Here is a 19,314-nt window from a genome sequence, read left to right as displayed (position 1 = left end):
ACGCGCTATCTCAGAGTTAAAGAGAGGAAAATGCAATACTTGGGTCATGTCTTGAGAGGCGAAAGATACGAATTACTTCAAGTTATACTGGATACTGGATATACAAAGTAGAGGGCAAAAGATCAGTAGGAAAGGAGACGGCGCCATGAGAAGATGAGCCTGGTAAACTAAGGAACATAAAATAAGAAATGATGCGACTTAAGATCGACATATTGGGAATAAGTGACACAAGATGGCTCGACTCCGACGAACTAAATACAACTAATGGTCGACTTTTTTACTCTAGTAGTACCGACAGCCAACATTGGTATGGAGTAGCAATTAATGTCAGTAAAAAAGTAGCAAAATCAGTTGTAGGCTTTATACCAATATCGGAAAAATTTACGCTAATACAAATGATGACAACACTTGGGAAATTAAACCTTAGTCAGATTTATGAACCAACCGCCGATAAAACAGAGAAAAAAATTGAAAAATTTTACGATGACCTTCAAAAAACTCTACAAAATACAACATCTAGAGATATAACAGTAGTCATGGGTGATTTTGACGCCAAAGTTGAAGAAGGAAGATGTGAGTCTACTGTAGGACCATATTGACTCGGTGTTCGAAATGAGAGAGGAGAACGCCTTATAGAATTCTGCCTAGATCATAATTTTGTGGTAATGGATACTTTCTTCAAACTGCCTAAACGACGCCTTTACGCTTGGAAATCGTTAGCTGACAAGATCGATAAAATCGTTAGAAACCAAATTGACTATATTTTAATAAACCACAGATACCGAAACGCAATACAATCGGTGAAAGCGTACCCAGGTGCAAACGTGGCATCGGACCATAATCCTCTTATAGCAAAATTAAACTTCGCTTAAAAAAGATATAAACAAAGCTACAAAAGTAATAAACTAAACATATAAAAATTAGAACTACATCACGTCAAATAAAAACCGAAACAAGAAATTAATGCAAATTGCAAATTAGTCCAACTACTGAACACAATCTATTCCACATGAATCATTCCACGTGAAATGCTGACATCAACATTTATTTGTCTACCAAAGAAAGTAAATGCCAAATAATGTAGTAATTATCGAACGATCAGTCTAATGTCACATACCTTAAAAACCCTGCTAAAAATCATCCATAATAGAATACACGATAAGCTGTAGATGGATATTAGTGATTCCCAGTTTGGATTTCGGAATGGAGTGGGCACAAGAGAGGCACTATTTTCTTTTAACGTGCTGACCCAAATATGTTTGGATGTTAATCGATAGATGTAGATCTTTATGTATGCTTTATAGACTACTACAAGGCATTCGATAAGGTAAAACATGACCGACTTATAGAAGTACTCAAAAACAAGAATCTCGGTATGAGGGATGTAACATTGATATCAAATTTATACTACAGCCAACGATCAAATGTGAGAATTGGAAGAGAACTGTCAGAAGAAGTGGAGATAAGGAGAGGGGTCAGGCAAGGTTGCATACTTTGCAACAAATAAAAAATGTCAATGATATCTTACACATATTTTGTTTAATTTAAGTTTAAATATAGGAAAAGCATATTTGAAGACCTATATAAAAAAATAAACTAGACATTTTCGTGGCAGCTGCCGATAAAATTAGGAGTACTAATGAAGTTTCAAATTCAAATTGGTAAAAAGTTTTTTGGCAAGAAAGTTTTTAAAATACTTTGCAAAAACTTACCTAAAGATATTAAAATTATTTCGCGCAACATTTTGGCAATTACTAATACGTCGGATTTTATTTTCACGCCCTTTGTTTTTATACACTGATATGGTAAACCATGTTACTATCTACTTAGCCATATTCTAATTTTTCATAAAAATTTTAGTTTATGTAAAATCTAATGATATGGTCCAATTTGACATTTTCTTATCAAAACTGATACGTTAAAATTGAAATATATAATTCGTGATACATTGTAGCTGGTACAATAATTATTTACATAATGACATATCATGATTATAACGTAAGAAACTAAGGATGTTGTAAAAAGGGTCAAAAATAAGAATTGAAAGTTTTTTAAAAGAAATAAATCATAATTTTTATGGTATACAAAAGATAACATGGTGGTTTATGAGAGAATAAAGAACGGAGATAAAGGAACTTATGTACCAAAAACACATAGAAAACAGTAAATGGATTGACTATCTAAAAAAACTGCACACATAAGAACAAAAAATGACGTTAGAACAAGAAGTAACAGAAATAGCCAAAAATAAAAAAAGTTAATAAACCCGCGCAAGAAGTTTAATAACACTGGAATAGCCTAAGAGTCGGTAAATAAAGAAAAACAGAAAATAAATTTTTAAGAAAATATAGGATACTAAATGAACTGCTAAAATATTGTGGAACAACCATGACGATACCTAACTAACAGCAATTAGGATTTAAACAGTAAGGACTTACCCGTCCAGTCCATCTTCCATGAAGTACTTCTTCTTCTTCTTGTGCCACTCCTTTTGGAGGTTGGAAATCATCAAGGCTATCCTGACCTTGTTTATACCTAACCTAAAGAGTTTATTAGGGGTACAGCCAAACCACTCTCTCAAAATACGCAACCATGACATTCTTCTACGGCCTGGATTCCGTTTTCCTTCTATTTTTCCTTGCATTATATTTTAAAGTAATGCGTATTTATGTCCTCTTATCAGGTGACCCAAATATTTGAGTTTTCTTTGTTTGATCGTTGACAAAATTTCTGGGTATTTTCCTATCCTTCGCATTACTTCAAAGTTTGTGACTCTTTCAACCCAACTTATCTTCAGCATTCGACGGTAGAACCACATCTCCACATAACTACATGAAGTACTGAAAAGCCCCTACTCAGTTTAGAGCTCCTCCTTGATGCAAGCTAGGATTCACGGTTTTTACATCTAATTCTCATTTTACATAGGGTGTAACTTTTTTGTCTTCTGCTTTTGGAATCTATATCTAAATATAAAAAAAGAAATTTTGTATGTCCAACTAAAACTCCAGAAAGCCTAGACCGCTTGGATTGACGTAACTAAAACCGTGCTATCCGTGGGCTATCTTCACATCAGTTTACTTAAACACACGTTTTCGGTTGAGGTTAATTTGTAAGTATAAATAAATTAATGTTTACGCTGTTTTTAAAAGTCATCTACAAAATAATTTACTGGAAATGCGAGGAACAAATGGCACCCAATCAGTTTGGATTTGTGAACGCCGTTGGCAAGACAGAAGCTTTATTTAGAGTGCAGGTATTATTTCAGAAATATAGAGATATCAGCTGTAATGTTTTTGCATGCTTAATTGACTACAAGAAGGCTTTCGATAGAGTCAGGCATGAACAAATGATGGAAGTGCTGAAGAGGACAGGGATTGACGGAAAAAACCTAAAAATAATAGCTAACCTGTATTGGAATCGATCAGAAATACTTCGAGTAGATAAAAACTATTGATATATTAGGTCAAAATCGTAAGGGGGGTGAGACATGGGTGCATAATTTCACCACTGGAGTGGTGATAAACCACTAATATATGGAGTGGATATAAAAATCAGCAAAACCAAGCTAATGATCATCAGCAAGGAAAACATAACTGGAGCAACTCTGTATGTAAAACAAAGGAGAATTGAACGTGTCTCACAGTACAACTACTTGGGAACTATAATCAATCAATAATGGGACAATATTCAAAAGAATAAATGTCGCATCGCAAAGGCAAAAATTGCCATTCTTGACTATGAGCTCTGTGTTCAAGCGCCATGACCTCATCCTAAAAACAAAAATAAGGCTCCTTAAATATTACGTATACTCAGTGCTTTTGTACAGAGTAGAAAAGTGGACATTAAAGGCAGAAACTCTATCAAAACTTTGGGCTTTTGAGCAATGGTTATGCAGAATGATCCTGAAGATACCATGGACAGACAAAGTCACCAATGAAGAAGTACTGCGGAGGATGAACACAACCGCTGATTTGGTCAACATCGTGAACGACCGTAAGCTGCAGTACTTGTAATGAGAAATCAAGGTAAAGTACAGTAATGTAATGAGAAATCAAGGTAGATATGAGCTATTCCAATGAATTTGCACAGCAAAATTAAAGGAAAAATTGCCCAAGGACGAAGAAGAATATGCTGGCTTGCTAACTTAAGAGCATGGTATAGAAAGACCTTAACACAGCTATTCCGTATAGCAACCAACGAAGTCATCATAGCCAGAATGATCGCCAACGTTCGAAACGGACAGGCACCCTAGGAAGAAGAAAGATACGAAATGTTGTGTTTTATTTTATAAAGCAAATTATGTTAAAACGACACATATTTTACGACGAATAAAGCGGCACTGATTTAGATCAGTTTCTCTTTTTTGAAGTAGTTGTTTTCTATCTCGAAGATTTTGACATCTGAATAATTAAATGTGTGACCTATTGTGTTGGAATGGTGTGCTACTGCACAAGAATATTTGTTGTTTTACAATCACCTTTGTGTTGCGTTATTCTTTGCTTTTACCACTGCGACGTTTGTCCTATATACTGCCCATCACATTCGAGACAAGAAAGTTGGTAAATGAGATTACTCTGATTTAGAAGTGGTGTCTGATCTTTAATTTTCGAGAATAAGTTGTTATTGGATATTCTGTTACATTTGGCTATTTTGATGATATGAATTTCACTCATCAGCTTGATTTTATTGTTAGTTAAGCCATTTACCTAGAGTAACTTTTTGTTAGTAACGGGATCTGTTAATCTGTTATGACCTGCTTGTCATATAAGTCGAGTTGAGTTGTAGATTAATTGCTTGAGAATTTTAATACGATAGCCTCATTTAAAAATTCTTTTGTATGAAAATACCTGTTCTTCATGACAATAAGAGTGATATGTTTTTGGCATATATTCATCAGAGATAATCATGCAAAAAATTACTTCTGTCTTATTTTAATCTGAATTTGTACCATTTGTTTAGCAAGTAATTCTGATAATTGTATTACATCCTTTTCTCTTAGGAATTCCATTTATGTCTTAATTTTTCTATTTCGCTTTTAATACTAACAAGGGATTTTTAAAAAGTCTCTTCGAGCACTTTAGTTTTGTCCAAGACATTATTACTTTTGGGATTAAATGCAGAACCCGCATCCGTATGACTGGGAGTAAAATCACAGGATTAAGGGGAGAATACAATAGGCATATACTTACTTACTTAATCAGTAGAACCCATTTGTACCTTTCGGTGTTGGGCCGTTTACAATACAATTCATTAAATTACAATATTTGACAGTCTTCTGAGGTGTCCTAGCTCTTAACGAACTTTCTCCATTCCTTCCTATTGGATGCCATCTGTGTTGCTTCCTGCCAAGTCTTACCCTTACTCTGCAGTATCTGCGAGATGTCACTGTTCCATTCTTTAATGGGTCTTCCTCTTCTGTTCTTCCCTATTGGTTTGGTGTCCCACACTCTGGGACTCTTTTTACTTGTCTATTATTGTCCATCCGGGTTAGATGTCCGAACCATGCCAATTTTTTCGACTCGAGTATCGGTTTGATTTTGAGTCTTTCTCTTATTTCTTCATTTCTGATTCTATCAGTTCTTTTTACTCCTATCGTTCTTCTGAGACAATAGGCATATATTATTATTATTATTCAGTTCGCACTTTAGGCCTTCTTGCCCCTGACATGTGAGTTACGCAAATCGAAAATTCCAACTAATGTCTCCAAAATCTTCCCACTTCCAGTGGTCTATTTGTATTATATTTCTATGTTTAAAACATATATCAACAAAAAAAAAATAAACAAATTTTAAAGTTATATATTTTTAATTTATCAATATAGTAAAGCCTACATACAAATTTATCAATACTGTTTATCCAAGGAAAGGTATTTTAATACTTGGACCAAGTTTAATGCTACCGTCGAGAACTCCTTTAATAATATTAGTAATAACGTTGGTGACAACTGGTTGATATTCTTTAGCTATTTGGATAATCGTGTTGGAGATTGTAGCTGAAAACATATTTAAGTAGTTATTAAATATATATATATATATATATATATATATATATATATATATATATATATATATATATATATATATATATTTAACGTGATTATTTCGACCAAAAAACAATTTATAAATATGTTGGAAGTATCGGGTATGTGGTCTATATTAAATAAAAATCTTTGTTTTTTCTAAAGCTCAATATTTCGCCATTTATTTAATAGCTTCATCGGGAGTAACTGTAAAAAACAAACATTTCAAAACACTGACGTACACTTAGATTTACAATACTTACAGAAATTAAAAGATTATACACATAAATAAAATTGAATATTAAAATAACATTATTACTGATGAAACTGTACATTTAATAAAATGCATGTTAAAATTTAAAATATCTTTGAGCACGTTCGTTAACAATAAATAAGATGGAACAAGTAAAAATTATTTCAAAATGCAAAAAATAACAATGTAAGAAAACATTAGAGGAATAGTATTTCTTTAATTAATCATTAAGGCTAGTTAGTATGATTAATCATTAAGGTGAGTGTAGTTTTAAATTTTGTTTAATATATTGCAATATATGTTGCTTAATTGCCCCTTGTCTGTTTTATAATTTAAAGTTTGTTTATTTTTGTTAATGTGGTACATCTCCAAAAATAACCTACTTTTGTAATTTTCAGTCTGTGCCAAAATACGAGCATTGTTGTAGTCTAACAGATGACCGGTGTTTTTGTAGTGCTCGACAACTGCGCAAGAATTTTTTTCTAAGCGGCAATCACTTTTATGCTGTGTGATACGTTGTTTTAGCCACTGCGATGTATGGCCAATGTAGCTTTTTCACATCCTAGACACGGTATTTCATATACCACACTACTCCTATATAAGGTTGGTACTGGGTCTTTAATTTTAGAAAAAAGTTGTTTGCTATTTATAGTATTGTATATAGCTATATTAATATTGGAAACATCTTTAAATATGGATACGACAGACTGAGTTAGACCGTTAACGGTCTAAACTAAAACGGTCTAAAACTTCTTAAAATTAGAAATTACTTGCTGATCCATGGGCTGCAAGATAGAAGTGGTTTTGGCTGGTAGGTAGAGAATCTTTGGTGGGTAAGAAGGAGCATTATCGAGGACAAGAAGATATTTTTTAACAGAAGGGGCAAACATCAGGTTCATCCACTCCACAAATAATTTCCTGGTGACCCACGCCTTTGGATTTGCCCTCCACATAACTGGCAGTTTTTCTTTTAAAATTATATGTGACTTAAAGGCTCTGGGATTTTCTAAATGGTACACTAGAAGAGTGCATTGGCGCAAAATAATAGAGTTAACCTATCTTTCATAGGTTTGTGACCTGGCATCGACTTCTTCTCTGACGTTATGTAAGTCCTATTCGGCATATTTTCCAGAAAAGCCCTGTGTCGTCACAGTTGAAGACTTGCTGGGGGATGTATCCTTTGGCTTCTATCAGTTCGGAAAACGTTTTGATGTAAACCTCAGCTGATTTTACATCCGAACTTACTGCCTCACCATGCCTGGCGACGGAGTAAATGCCAGTCCTTTTTCTTAAGTTGTCAAACCAGCACCGACTGGCTTTAAACGAGTCTTCCGATTCATCATTTTTGGAAGTGTGTGATATCTGCTTCAGCAAATCTTCGTAAATCGCTCGTGCCTTCTCACATATATGATGCTTTGTGTTAATGTTACTCCTTGAAACTGCTTTTCTGTCACCTACACCATTAGTAGTTTCTCCATCATTTCATGGAGAGAAGTCCGAAGCTTAGAAATTATTGTAACACCCTTAGCTGACATTATACCATTTATCACCTCCTTTCGTTTAAATACAGTACATATCATTGATGTGGTATACCCGTACATTCTCGCCAAGTCAGTTACTCGTACACCTTGCTCATGTTTTTCAATGATTTAACGTTTTAGTTTAATAGAAATTATCTTCTTCTTCGAACCCATGGTTGTAAAAATAAATGTAATATTGTAATGTACAAAAAGCACAAAACGCAAACCCAACTTATCAACAATACTTCGAAAATGAGGGAAACAAGCAAAGCAGACAGACTGAGGTCTATAATAAAAATTTACACAGTGTAAATTACAGCGACATCGGGAGTGCAATATGGTTAGTATTAGAATCCGAATTTTTGTCGGATTTAACTTAAAATGACCATTTAATTTGTCAGTCAAAATAGTCACTTACAGAGACGTAAAATTATCTTTATGGCGAGGCCGTAAAGATCTACTACCAGTAAAACTACCTTTTATTTACAAAGCAAATTAGAAGTAGTCAAATTATGAGGTATGAATTTGAATGAAAACCTATTCCTCGTATCTCAAATCTTGCTCTTATCTCAAAGCAAAATATCGCTCGCTCCGCAGCTCGTATCTCAAAACATGCGTATATTAGGGCGCTCGTATATGGAGGTACCACTGTATACATTTAATTAAGTAGACCAAAAGTCTGTAAACGCCTAATTTTCTCCTTAATGGATGAACCGAATTATACAAAATCAGGAATACACCTATTTTGGAAATCAGGAATAGTCGAGAAATGTCAGACTGTAATATTTGAAACTATTACTGGCTTAAAACTGTTAACAAACAGTGTAAAAATAGCTAGCAATTTTAATGAGTATTTTGTTGAAAATATTAAAAGTATTGTTCAAAGTATTGATAATTCTGAAACATGGTGTAATGTAAATAGTAATCTATATTTAAATTTTGAAAAAATTGAAGAGCTCTCTATGCAGGATTTGCGAAAAATTTAGATAATAAAATTTAGATAATAAATTTAGGCAATTTAGATAATAAATTCTCACTACATGAAACGGTTAATTGCAGAATGGTAAAGGTAGTTTTTGAAACCCTTGGGCACGTTATGTTAAATTTAATTAATTCATCTCTTACTGCGGGTAGAATTTCTGATGTATTAAAAATAAGTACTATCACCCCTATTCAAAAAATACCCAACACTATCAAAGCTGAAGAATTCCGACCGAATAATACTTTACCTCCTATAGAGAAAATATTAAAAATTGTTACTTATGAATAATTATTAGAACATGTAACAAAAAATAAAATTTTAATTAATAATCAATCAGGTTTACGAAAACAATTCTCTTGTGAATCAGCGTTACAAGTTACATTATGTCACATAAAGAGTAATTTAGATAAAAATAAGTACGTAGTCGGTGTATTTCTTGATTTAAAAAGAGCTTTTGACACCATTGACAGGACAATAATGATTTCTAAACTTAAACAGTATGGTATAGGAGGTACAGTAATTGCGTGGTTAGAAAATTATTTACAAGATCGCAAACAGAAAGTTCGATTTAAAGACCAATTTTATTGTCATCTGAAATGGATAGTAATACAGGAATTTCTCAAGGTAGTGTATCAGGTCCCCTTTTATTTATTCTGTATATTAACGATATCGATATTTTTGTAATTTGTGAGTTTATTAATCTTTTTGTCGATGATACTCTAATCTGTTGTAGTGATGTAGCTATTTAAAAAATGAACACCATTTTAGATATGGTTAATAACTACTATTTACAAATGAATAAACTGAAGTTAAATGTAAAAAAAAACAAAGGCAATGATTCTCACAACCAAGCATAAATATAGCTTGCTTGATTCTGAAATCATAAATTCAAATAATAATGAAAAAATTGAAATTCTCACAACAGTTAAATATTTGGGATTCCAACTTGACAATATTCTGAATTTTGAGAGTCATTTCGAGTACGTTCATAAAAAAAAATATCAAAAAAACTTTATTTTCTGGGTAGAATATCTCAAAAGTTGTCAATGGAGTCAAAAATAACAGTATATAAAACAATTCAACTTCATTTTGACTATTACTCATCAAAACATGCTACAAAAATTACAGAACCGTAGAATGAGAATAATTCTTAAAACAAATCGCCGTACCCCAATTGGGACGATGTTAAATACTCTAATCACTTAGAAAGTAGTTGCAAAGATTTAATGCTAACAGCAATACCATTTGAAAGGGCAGTAAAGACTTTGAAGTGGATGTAGGTACGAATATTTTTCACAAGATTTTCCATTTTATCTAGAATAATATTTAGCTCATTTAAAAATGTTCCGTACGCTTTAGTATGATGTCTTGTATCTTTTTGTTGAACTTTTGAATATATCAAACCAGTCATTAATTTGTTTTATCATTTCAGCACATTCTAGCCAATTGATGTTATTCTCGAATTTTCCCCCAAAGACCCCAATCTAGTTAGTGCCCTAGAAACAGTGTGTAAAAACAATTTTGTTGCCAATTTAACTTTTTGGCGTGGAGGTCCTTTCACTGTTAAAAATGATTTCACTGATTTTGTGAACATTATTCAAATCACCGTGTTTTGTATACTTGAGCAAATCGACTATCGATCTGACTTTGTCAATTTTCCATTTAAAACATAACCAGAGTTTAAAAAATTATTTCTAAATAACTTTGTCATATGTGGTGCATCTACGAATAGATAAATTTGTTTTCCAGATGTTGGATTTTCAAACCAGGGCTTACTTTCATAAATATCCAATCGTTTCCACAAACCTCGATTACTGACACCCAAATCTGAGTTTATAGCATAAACCGGATGGTAAATGTTCTCCTTAAAACTTTTGATTATTTCAAATAATTCTTTTGTCATTGACCGATCATAATCAAATAAGATAGGCTGCATCTTGTTAAGGTACGAATTCCAGGCAGAGGGTACCCTCGTTTACGTAATAAATGATAACATCGTGGTCCTTCTGCATACAGGGAAAGTGCTGAAGCCACATCTTCAATAGAATATTGAATTTGCTTTGCCCTTTTTAATTTTCTCAACTGACCTTAAGTAAAAATTTTTTCTATAGCATCTGCCTCGAACTTTATCTTTTCCAGCATAATTTGCAATTGTTTATTTTCTTCCTCAAGTTGTCCAATTTTTTCTTTATCTTCAGTTGAACCAGTCTGAGTGCCAATTAAACGTCAAAGACAAGAGTAACTATTTTCTTGGTTGTTACCTTCAATTTCCATGTTTACTAGGTTATCTTTGTATACTACTGCTGGCGATACACTTAAATGTAATAAATTAAACCAATAAACATTTTTTCTGTCCTTGTAAGTACTCACTTATTATCCAATATATTTTTGACTAGTTGCCTTCTTTTTTTTGTTTCTGCCCGGTGTTTTCTATTAGGTTGTGATGCGGAACAAGAAGGGTTTTCAGTTGGTAAATAAGCATTAGGTTAGGTTAGGTTAGGTTAGGTTAGGTTAGGGTCGATCGGATAGCCAAGCGGGCTGGGCAGCTGGCTTCTCCTTCGCTTCAATGCGAGAGATGTCAGTTCAATCCCCAGTGTACAGAAAACAAAAAGGCTAACGCAACAGTTTAAAATTTTAAATGAATCTGCGGCTTAGTCTAGAATATGCTGGTATCTGATCGGCCTATGGTGGAGCAGTACGGCAAGAGGGCATAAGGGCTTGCGGCTCGGTGATACTCCTCCATAGATCAATCAAAGTTTAATTGTGAAAAAAATATTTCTTTTTTACCGGGACAGGTTACTTTCTTTTTCAAACCATCTTCTTTTCTTTGGGCTTAAAAACCCTTGCCCTCCTGTTAAGCTATTCGATCTATCTAACAGCAGTTCTGCAAAGTTTTTCAAATCACCGAAATGTGAAAAAGTTTTCTAAAATACCGAAATGTAAAAAGCTGAAAGTTAAACTGTTAAATAGAAATTTCATTCCAAAATCTGGGCTTAGTTTTAAACATGTATTTGGAAAATCCCAAGACCTACAATAAAACAGCTTCAAAACACAGTGAAGTTAAATCTTAAGTCTTAAGTCAACTTAAGTAAATATTTATCTGCTTTTCTTAAAAAAAAATTAATAATATTCTTACCTGGTATAGAGTTGAAAAATTTAAAGATGTCGTCAATGATACATTTTATGATATCTAAAACAGAAGAGATATCTATATTTTATGTCAATTGTGTACTGATATGTTAAATTTCTTTAATGTTATTAATTTCTCTTATTTGCTTTATGTCGCTACAGTCTCGGATTTCTCGAGTTTGTATTTTATATTAATTCTGATTTATTACATTGTGATAGCTTCCTAAATCCGCTGAGTTGAGATTTCGTATGTCAATGATTACTTGTGATGAGTAAAGCTCGGATTTATAGGCAACAAAAATTGAAGAAAAAGGCGCCTATATAGGCAAAGATTTTTATTAAAAAAGGCAGGAATATTAACATTTAAGCAAAATATAGGCAATAAAGGAATATAACTTATTATTTATTGTACAAAGTGAATTAACGTAATATTAACTTAAGGCAGGTATATCTACACATCATAATCATAACATTAGTATAAATAAACTAGTAAATAAATAACTCTAAATTAATAATTAAACTTTGTAACCACTTAAAATTTTATAATTAATACAAACAACTAAATGTTTTTCAATATTTTCGGTCTTAAAACTATGTCTCCGATCACTTAAAATTAATTTGTACATTGACAACGAACGTTCGACATCGACAGATGTAATTGGAGCATATTTCAGAGCGGATAATAAATCTGGCATAATTTGAAATTCCTCGGAAAATGTCCCATTCAAAACTTTAGCAACATTAGATAAAAACAAAAAACCTTCATTCTTGTCGAAAACATATTTAATTTTTTTTAAAAATTAATTAACCGTTACTTTCAGGTGCCGATTTAATTTTCGTCTTTAAATTATCTATTAATTTTACTGACTCACATAAATTTATCTCTTGTTTTTCTACTAAGGTAATTGTGGTAACTATTAATTTATAATTGTCAGTGATATAAGCGAGTTTATAATTTTTTAATATTTTTTTTTTGCTTCTCGAATGACTTCGGAAATAGCATCATCAAATTCTGACATAACTAATTCTATTTCATTGCACTGTTCAAAGTAAAAAAACTGCTTCGAGCCAGGTTCCCCACCTTGTAATTACTGGTTTAGGGTGGCAAAGGGACACCGGAAAGTCTTTCTTTATGTATTTGCACCCTCAACGGAACCTTTACAAAAACTTTTTTCATAAAATTTATAAAATTATTTACCAGCAGAAACAGATTTCTTATTTCTTCATCAATTCTATTTACCCCGTGGGCTATACAAGTGCAATGAATTAAATTAGGATAAAAAATCTTTAAATTAACAGCAGATTTTAACATAATATATGCCGCAGCATCTAAAAGCAAAAAAAACTATTTTATTCACTGGTATAGCGTTGGGTAAAAAGAGGTTTGTTAAACTATCTTGTATAAATCGACTTATTGTTAAATTGTTTGTTTTTTCCAATTCTTTAACGGCAACTAAATAAGGTTTTCTCGCAAAGTTTTCGTTCAAAATTCCAATCATTAAATTAGCTATATACCTGCCGCATACATCTGTCGTTTCATCCACGATAATATACAAAAAATTGCCCTCTAACTCTCGCTTAATTTTTGAAATACATTTCACATAACATTTTTCCACAGTATGTTTTCTCAATGTACTCTCGTCCGGTAAGGATTTATTAAGATATTTTTCGAAAAAGCATTTAAAACTAGTGTTATTAACCATATATAGAGAAATGCATAAATCAAATTTAAATGCGTCTTCCTCCTTTTTATTTAAACTGCTTAAACTATCCCGCAGAGATATTTGGGCTAACTTAGAGGAAATTAATTTTTCCAAATTACGTTTATAAAGTGGGGTTCCACAATGCTGGCCAATAAAGTACTTTTTTCTACTTGAAATCTGAGAATTTAAAAAAAAAATAATTAGAATTCTAAAACCGCTTTAGAATTTAGTTATGTTGTGGGACGAGAAAAAAAGAGAAAAAATAAAACTTACCGATTTGCCGCATGGTTTATAAAATGCTCCATCTCCTTCTAGAGAAAGTTCCGAATAAGGTGCGATCCATAGCCTTAATTTAGATGTCATCTTTTCACACAAATGTCTAAAACGTTTTAAAACGTGTTCTTTGCTTTTCGGTATACGCAACAAAACAAAACTAGGATATAGCAATTTGTGACTAAACTCTGATACAGTAACCGACTGTACAACTGATAGTGATAATAAATTAATAAAGCTTAGGGATTTCCAAATAGTTAACCCTTAAGTCTCGATCAGGCACATTTTCCTAGAAATCTGTTATATAAACAAACCATTGATATTTTATTACTGACCCAAAATTTTATTATAGAATGGTTTAGTAATAGAATAATATTATGGGTAGTACCATGAAATTTTAAAAAATGCACAAATAGGCGGAATTTACGAAAAAAAGGCAAAAAGTGCAAAAAAAAAATTATAATAGGCAAAAAAGGCATTTTGCCTATAATCCGAGCTTTACTGATGAGTGTATTGTTCTGTTTTTTATAGCGTAGTATATCCTTAATTTTTTTCTTCAGTTAATGCTGTATTAATACGTGTATTGATAATTATGCTTGAACGTACTAATAATTCACGAGGCGGGACACGATTTCTCCACAAAGACATAAATAATAGACCAGGGCGGATTTGTTTTGAGGTGGATGTGAGAGGTGGCATTCGAATTTTGGCAAAAATAGTTAGGTTATACCTACAGTAGTATTAACTGACTTATCCTAAAATAGATTAAAATATTTAGAAATTATTATAAACATTGATTTTTTCTTCTTTCCTTGCATATAAGTTCAACTTCAAAAAATTAATTTTGGAAATCCCTCCAAAGTTGAAAGTTGAAGTAAATAGTAATACTAGTACAATAATCACAATATCACAATAAATCATCATCATCCAGTCTCAAGAGTCAACTGCTGAACATAGGCCTCTTCCTCATGTTTCCAACCCCGTCTACTCAACCCCCTCTTGCGCCGCTCTCATCCAGTTTTTATTGAGTCTTCTTAAATCGTCAGTCCATCTTGTAGGTGGTCGACCGACGCTTCTCTTGTCTTCCCTTGGCCTCCATTCCAATAACCTCTTTGTCCATCGCCCATCTGTCATTCTGGCTATGTGTCCTGCCCATCTCCATTTTAGTCTGGCTATCTTCTCGATGATGTCAGTCACTCCGGTTCTTCTCCTGATGTCTTCGTTGGTTATTCTGTCTCGCAGAGTTATTCCTAACATGGACCGCTCCATTCTTCTCTGCGTGACTCTCAGTTTGGTAGCTGCTGCTTTTGTTAGGGTAAGTGTTTCTGCTCCGTACGTCAAGACTGGGAGGACGCACTGATCAAATACCTTTCTCTTTAAGGCATGTGGGCAGCTCACTTTTAAAAGTTTCTCTCGGTTTTCCAAATACTGCCCACCCAAGGCCGATTCTTCTCTTCAGTTCATGAGTCTGGTTATCCCTGCCAATCATAATTTCATGTCCCAGGTATTTATGTCTATCTACGAGTTCTGTTTGCAATGAACGTTCTCTCACAGAGATGCTTAGACATGAACCAAGAAATTTACACCTGCTTTATGTACCTTTATGTACCCTTATGTACCACCTGATTTCGAAAAGGCCTTTGACAAAGTACAACATGAACCACTAAGACAAATTCTAATAAAGAAAAATATAGACAGCCGAGATATTCGAATTATATGCAACCTATATTGGAATCAAACAGCAAATGTGAAGGTTGAGGGTAGGCTAACAGAAGAAATTCAAATCCGTCGAGGAGTCCGGCAGGGATGCATCTTGTCGCCACTTTTATTTAATCTGTATAGTGAAGCTATTTGTGAACAAGGAAGAAGATCTTGGTCTGATAATAAAATGGTGAGACGATCAACAATATAAGGTATGCTGACGATACGGTTCTCCTAACGGGAACGCTAGTAGAACTACAACATCTCGTTCAAAGTCTCAATATATACTGTAACAGTTACGGCTTGAAAATTAATTTGAAAAAAACTAAATTTATGGTAATCACGAAATCAAAGAACATCAGAGCTAATCTTGTAATAGACAATACAACGATTGAGCGTGTGTCCTGTTATAAATATCTAGGTGCTTGGATCACAGACGATACTGATCAAACAAAAGAGATTAGATGTAGAATAGAAATCGCTAGATCAGTCTTTAATAGAATGCGCAAACTCTTTTGCAATCGTGATATCAATATAAAGTTACGAATACGAATGCTGCGGTGTTATGTCTTTTCTACCCTGTTGTATGGAGTAGAGGCTTGGACACTAAAACAGTTGACCACAAAAAACATCGAAGCTTTCGAGATGTGGTGCTATAGGCGCATTCTCAGAATATCATGGATGGACCGCGTCACTAACACGCAAGTACTCCAAACTTTAGACAAAAGATGCGAAATTCTAAATGAGATAAAAACTAGAAAGATGGAATACTTGGGGCACATTGTGAGAGGTGAAAAGTACGAACTTTTAAGAAATATCATGCAGGGCAAAATTAAGGGCAAAAGAAGTGTGGGAAGAAGAAAAATATCGTGGCTTCGTAATCTACGTGAATGGTTCGGGTGTAGTTCGATTGAACTTTTTAGGCGTGCTGCTAACAAAGTCGCAGTGGCCATGATGATTTCCAATCTCCGCTAGGAGTGGCACGAGCAGAAAAAGACGAGTTCTATTTCTTTCCCACCAATACTGATGTTCTGGTTGGGTACCAAATTGGTCATGATTTTTGTTTTCGAGATATTTATATTTAAACCTACACTTTCTGTAGCCACAACGAGTTCCTGTACCATCTCTCTTGCCATACCTAGATCTTCAGCTATTATAAGTATATCATCGGCGAAACGTAAGTTGTTTAGATATTCTCCATCTATTTTTATTCCCTTTGTCATCCAATCCAAACTCTTAAAAGCAAGTTCTAGCACCGTATTAAAAAGTTTAGGTGACATTGGGTCTCCTTGTCTAACCCCCCGTTCTATTTTTATGCGATTACTGTTAGTATGTAATCTGACAGTGGTTGTTGCCTGCAGCTATATTTTGTATAATAATTTAGTATATCTATAATCTAGCCTGCATTCTTTAAGCGCCTGTAATATTTTGCTTAGCTCAACTGTGTCAAAGGCTTTGTGAAAATCAATAAATATTAGAACTAGCGGTTTATTGTATTCCACTGCTTTCTCTATTAGGGTTTTTATACTTTGTAGATGGTCATTTGTTCCATAACTTTTTCGGAATCCTGCCTGTTCCCTTGGTTGATAAGTCTCTAATTTTCTTTCCATTCTCGTAACTAGTATTCGCGTAAACAACTTATATATATGGCTGAGGAGGCTAATCGGTCTGTAATTCTCTAAATTTGCTTTGTCTACTGCTTTGTGTAATGAATAGTGAACTATAAATTGTATTTATTTGTGGAGTTGTATAGTTGTATGTGGAGTGTAATAGAGTTGTGGAGAGTATCACTCCACAACTCTATTAGTTTTAAAGTGAGTTTTAGTATTAGTACATTAAAGGCACGGAAGTGCTTATGTAGACTCTAGAAGATACGTCGCAAACTGTTCATATAGACCCCAAGGGGGTCAGTTTAAACTTGGAAAATGCCTAAGACAACAATAAAAAAATTGGAAGTCTATGAGATTTGAATCGGAGTCCATTATAACTTATATATATAATTTTTATTGTAAATTAGTTACCATTCATAAAATTGCTCGTATTATTGCGGCATTCATTTGACTGTCGTTTATTGATGTCCTTCAGTGCGAGTCAGGCGTTTGCTTCTTATCTACGGTTATTATCGCGTGTCCTTATTTGTCAAATATCAACTATATCGTTTCTCTAAAGTTTCTAATTTCAACTCCCTGTATATATATATATATATATATATATATATATATATATGTATATATATATATATAAATAAATATATATATATATATATATATATATATAAATAAATATATATATATATATATATATATATATATATATATATATATATATACAAGACAGTGAGTAGCTCGAAAGTATATACCGATATGGCAATTTTTTAAAGATTTCAAACCTAAAAATACAACACCGATGAATTTAGTTCTTACCGATTTTCATCCTTGGGAAACCTGAAGAAACTCAAGTTCAAGTTGTTATGGTCCCTGGAATTTTTTCTACATACAAAGCAATAACAAACATTTGTTTTGCCTGAATTCATCATAATCTCTCGTTTAAAATAACAAGACCACTTAGAAAACTGGAGAAATATCACAGTAATATGTATTAAAATATGAAATAAACTTATAAAACCAATAATTATATAACAACAAATAACTGAAATTTATATATAAATTACTGAAATAACTTTAGTTTCACAACATAAACACTCTGAGATAGCGCGTTAAAATCAATGTTGCCAAATGTAATAAATCAATGGATAGATACTTATGATTAGTAATTTGAATAGATTAAATCAATTAGGCAATATGATTTTTCAAACTCTCAAACTAGAAGTGTGTATAGTGGGTATGTGAAGAATTTTACCATTTCTGAAATTTATTTTCCACTTTTCGAAGAACTTCTATCATAATTATTTTATTATAATTTTGGAATATTCTTTGAAATTGATGGAATATTTTAAATCTTGCAACAGCAGCATTTTCGCCAAATCTATTGCGCATTTACCTAGGAGGTGAATACAAAATTGGAACCGTGAAAATGCGAGAGTGAACTTACGGATTCTTTATAAAGCAATATACTATGTCTATTCCTTCGAGATAATGGCTGCCTCTCACTTCAGTTCAAACAATTAAGTGTTATCTTTGTTCCACATACCGATTAACGTTTACGGTAGTTAAAAATTTGCCATATCGGTATAACGTAATGTTTATCGTATAACGTTGCTGGGAAAAATTTTTAAATTTCTGAAGAACTTATGTTTTTCTGTAACATTTTATTGTTAAAAATAAATAATACAATAACAACTTTAGTGGCTTATCTCGTACTCAACTTTAAAGATCATCAAAGGCGCTGATACCGACATATAATATTGGAATAACCCTCCTATATAACCTGAACTGCCGAAATGTCGAAAATGGTTTTAAATTGCAGAAGAGCTACAATTAAAAATATAGTTTTAGTTAGAGTATATCTGGTAAAAATTCGTAATATTTTAAGATAATAATATCAATCCGATTAAAAATTTAATACGTTTTGAGATGTTTACTTCTGTGTTTAATCATAAAATCGATTAACGCTACCTAAGCAGAAAAACGTATTTTTGATATTTCTCTCTGGTTGTTTGCTTATTACTGACCAACGTGATCTCCTATTATTCGAATCACTTTCGATCTACTTGTATCCTGGGGTGCTTTCATAGGCTCAGATAATGTCTTGCCACCAGCTTTCTGCACTTCATC

General features: G+C 32.9%; 1 long non-coding RNA gene across 1 annotated transcript; it reads right to left on the bottom strand.

The window, feature by feature from the left end:
- Window positions 1-5,783: 5,783 nt before the first annotated feature.
- LOC140431894 (uncharacterized) lies at window positions 5,784-11,966 on the bottom strand. Its single transcript, XR_011949737.1, has 2 exons — window positions 11,911-11,966; window positions 5,784-5,992 (listed from the first exon to the last, which is right to left on the bottom strand). It is a non-coding gene; the product is annotated as an uncharacterized lncRNA (long non-coding RNA).
- Between the last annotated feature and the right edge of the window lie 7,348 nt (window positions 11,967-19,314).

This window comes from Diabrotica undecimpunctata, unplaced genomic scaffold, assembly GCF_040954645.1.
Source record: "Diabrotica undecimpunctata isolate CICGRU unplaced genomic scaffold, icDiaUnde3 ctg00002215.1, whole genome shotgun sequence".
NCBI lineage: Eukaryota > Metazoa > Arthropoda > Insecta > Coleoptera > Chrysomelidae > Diabrotica > Diabrotica undecimpunctata.
Note: the sequence above shows the minus strand (reverse complement) of the source record. Positions and strands in the feature narration are given on the sequence as shown.